This window comes from Echinops telfairi, unplaced genomic scaffold (genome assembly GCF_000313985.2).
Source record: "Echinops telfairi isolate 266 unplaced genomic scaffold, ASM31398v2 ScPeMD7_5;HRSCAF=22, whole genome shotgun sequence".
NCBI lineage: Eukaryota > Metazoa > Chordata > Mammalia > Afrosoricida > Tenrecidae > Echinops > Echinops telfairi.
Genome location: NW_022103901.1, coordinates 14,205,404 through 14,209,088, shown reverse-complemented (window position 1 = coordinate 14,209,088; position 3,685 = coordinate 14,205,404).

The following is a 3,685-nucleotide window of genomic DNA, read 5'->3' as shown; positions in this document are numbered from 1 at the left end:
CCCATGGTAGCCTGTCCAATGCCGAGGCCGACAGCACAGATCAGGAGTCCCCCTCACCCCCCACTCCTTTTTTTAAGTTAATTCATTTTGCACAAAACAACCCAGACCTGCCTGCTGTCTGCTGGCTCCCAAAGGGACCCGGCCGGCCAGAGGGGACCCCAGCCCCGGGGCCTTGTCAGGGGTGGTCTCCCTTCTGTTTGGCTGTCCTTCGGGCAGGTGTTTGGGGCCGGCCTCGTGTCCCCTGGCACCCCCCCACCCCCGAGCCCCCAGGCTGTTCCCTGTTGTACACACATATAAATAGCTGTGTTTTATGTAGATATAGATATATTCTGTAAATAGCATATATCCTTGAGCAATATATATGTTAATATATACTGTGTGTGTGCGTGCGCGCGTGCCGTGTGTGGGCACGGCCCCCACTGTGCGGGCTTGCGGGGGGCCTCTGCCCACCCCACGTTGGCTGGGCACCCACGCTCTGAGCCACCGTAACATTTTTAATTCAAGTATAGAGGCAATACAATGACTGGAGAAACCCGCCGGCCCTCACCCCCCACTCTTGAGGACACACAACCAGCAGCCAGAGCAGCCTGACCCCGGTGTCCAGGCTCTGCTGTGGTTTCCCATCCTGGGTCCCTGCCCCACTGGCCCCAGGCACCCTCGGAAGCCAGACCCTGCCTGGCCCCCCCATCCAAACATCCTCCTTTTATTGGGGGGAATGGGCATGGGAGAGGAGGCATTGGGTTCACGTCCCCACCTGGCGGGACATTCTACATCGGAAGAGCCAGCCCAACTGGGGTGTCCCAACTTCCCACCTGCCAGACGGGCCACTCCCCTCCTCAGACAGCTGGTGTTCCGCCCACACTTCCTGGCATTTGGATCCGCAGGCTGAGCTCCGGCCTTTTCCCCGGGACCCTGTGTAACCAGGAAAGGCGCGCTTCACATACCTCCAGATACACACACGTACATTTGTGTTGGGAGGTGGTCGGTTGGCACAGGGACCCACCCCCAAGCTGATGGCCGGAGCTGGGCTGAACAGTGGACTCTTGGGCTGTGTGAGGAAACTGGTTTCTTTCCCGTGTTTTCTGTGCATCCCTGTGAGTAGCATAGCCGATGGCCTGGGCCCCACAGCGCCTCTGGGGACATGGGTGTGTGTGACTCCCCAGTGCTGTCCACCCCGAGCCTACCCAGCCGCCTCCGGGCTCTCGGGAGGCGAAGGGCTCTCCAGACTCCACACCTGGAGGAAAATGGGTGTTCTGAGGTGACGGAGGTGGTCCCAGCCCACTGACAGTGGTCCTGGGCTTCTTCCTGGTGGGGCCCCAGCGAGCTGGGACTCGGGCCAGGCTGGGGCCAGCCTTGTGCGCTGGAAGACAATGCTGTGCCGAGGGGGGACAAGGCAGCCTGGGCCGGGCTGGTCTGCTGAGATGGGATCAGGCAGTATAAGCACCCTACCTTCAGCCTGCCCAGCCCCTGGAGGGGAAGAACTGTGGAGGGTCGTTGAGAGAAAGCCAAGCCCACCACCACCTGCCCTTTATAAACATCTGCCACTTCGACTTATCCCCCAGCACTAGGGCTCCCAGGTCCCCAGTGAGGCGGGAGTCACTCAGCCTCCCAGCCCTGACCAGCAGAGGCAGGGTGTGAAGACCTGGCCCCCGGGATCTTCCCAGCACCAACATCAGATGGGTCAAGGGCCTCCCAGACCACCGGCCTTCTCCCTCCCTCTGCTCCAGGAAACAGGCTCGGGCTGCTCACCATGACCATGGGCCACTTTGTCTCTGAGCCCTTGGGTGCTCAGAAGGGTGCTCTTCAGGCACCTGCCCCTCCTGAGGAGACGGGACTGGATGCGGGCAAGCAAGACTCAAAGCAGAGGCAGACGGGGAGGCCAGGGCCAGGGCCAGGCCCCGGCCGGAGCCAAGAGTTCTTTGTGCCTGACGAACTGAACGGATGGACGAGGGCCGCTGGCCGCGAGCTGCTGTGTTCTTTGCCCAGGCTTGGGGAGTCCCTGCTAAGGAGGCTGCGTGGTGTCATGGGTTACGTGTTAGGCGGCTCACCGCAAGGTCAGCAGTTCAAAACCATCATTGGCTCCAAGGGAGAAAGACTGGCTTTCTGTCCCCATCAAGAGTGACAGTCTCAGAAACCCTTGGGGGCAGTTCTGCCCTGTCCTGCGGGGTCACTGAGTCACCATCAACGCCCTGGCTGTGAGTTTGTTGCCTTTGGCTTTTGGTGGGGGCACCCTCCGGGGCCCCCATTTGAGCACCCCTGGGGGCAGACAGCAGAAGACCCTAGCCCTGGGTCAGAGACTTTTGAGGCCCCATCTGAGTGAAGCCCAGGGGCCAGGGGCTACAAAACCGGGCTCTGGGACACCTGCCCCCTTTGAACCAGGCCTGGGGACTGCCCGTCTGTCCCTGCCACCCCGCCACAGGGAGGACCGAGGGGGGGCCCTCGTGGACCATGCAGGGGTCTCAACACAGAAGATGTGGCTTTGGCCCCTTCGGGTTCCCCTGACCCTGCGTGTGCTAGGAGCGGGGCATGGACAGGCCCGTGCCCTCCGGGGAGAGAAGTCACCCAGGTGGCTGACAGGCTGGAGACAGCTGAACCTGGGTGAGGGGCTTGCTAGCTACATCCAGAAGCCTACCCTCAGCTCTGTACCGATTCGAGGCTCGGTGGCAGGCCCCCATCCCCTTCCCACAGCCTCTGAGGAACCTGGGTGGGCTGTGGCCTCTGCTCCAAGGAACGGGGAACCCTGGAGCCGTTGGCCGAGGCAGGCGCGCCCCTGGAGTTGTGGTGAGTTGGTCGCTCTTGGTATGAGGGGGGCCTAGTGGCATTCGGTGCTGGGCTGCTGACGGCAGGGTCAGCAGTTCAAACACAGCACCAGCTCCTCGGGACAGAGACGAGGCTCTGCTCCGGGAGAGAGCCATCCACCCCGAAACCCACGGGGGCAGTTCTGAGCCCTACAGGGTTGCTGTGAGTTGGAATCGACTTGCTGGCTGTGAGTTTGGTGTTTTCGGTTTGTGGTTTGTGTTTCTCTGGGTCTGAGAGGAGGGGAGTGGAGCCACGTACACAGACGTGGGTACTCACGAACAGGTGCATGCTGCACGCGTGCGTGCGCGGAGCCCAGGTCGGACCCCCGTCTCTTTCCTTGTTCCGAGCCCTCCTGGCAGGCTTGCCACCCCCCACCCCTCACCGTGTGTACAGAGAGGATCCGGTGGGGGTTAGGGGCTCATGCAGGCGGAGAGCAGGGCCTCCTGGGAATGTGCCCTGTTAGGAAAACCTCTTCCTAAAATAATTCCCTGGAGCGGGAAAGGAGGATCCACTGGGGCGCTGCGCCCCACCCAGCCGGGGCTGCCTCTTCAGAGGCCCTGGGCCTGAGACAGTATTCACAGCAGGTGGCAGAGCTGCACACCCAAGGGCGGTGGGGGGAGGTCCTCAGGAAGACCAAGCGCAATGCCATTTCCGTTCCGCTGCCTCCGTTTACCTGTTCAGAAAGCGGCCAGGGAGAGTAGAGCAGGGTCCATCCCAAAGTAGTGGGGACCCGCAGCCAGGAAGTCTCCCCTCCCCCCACCCTCTTCTTGCTCAATGCCAAAATCATTTCCGTTATCCTGAGATGGGGTGCATGGGAGGAGGCGCTGAGGGGCCCCTGCCCTGTGCAAGGCCTCAGCTGGTACCCGTGCTGTGTTACCAGCAGCGG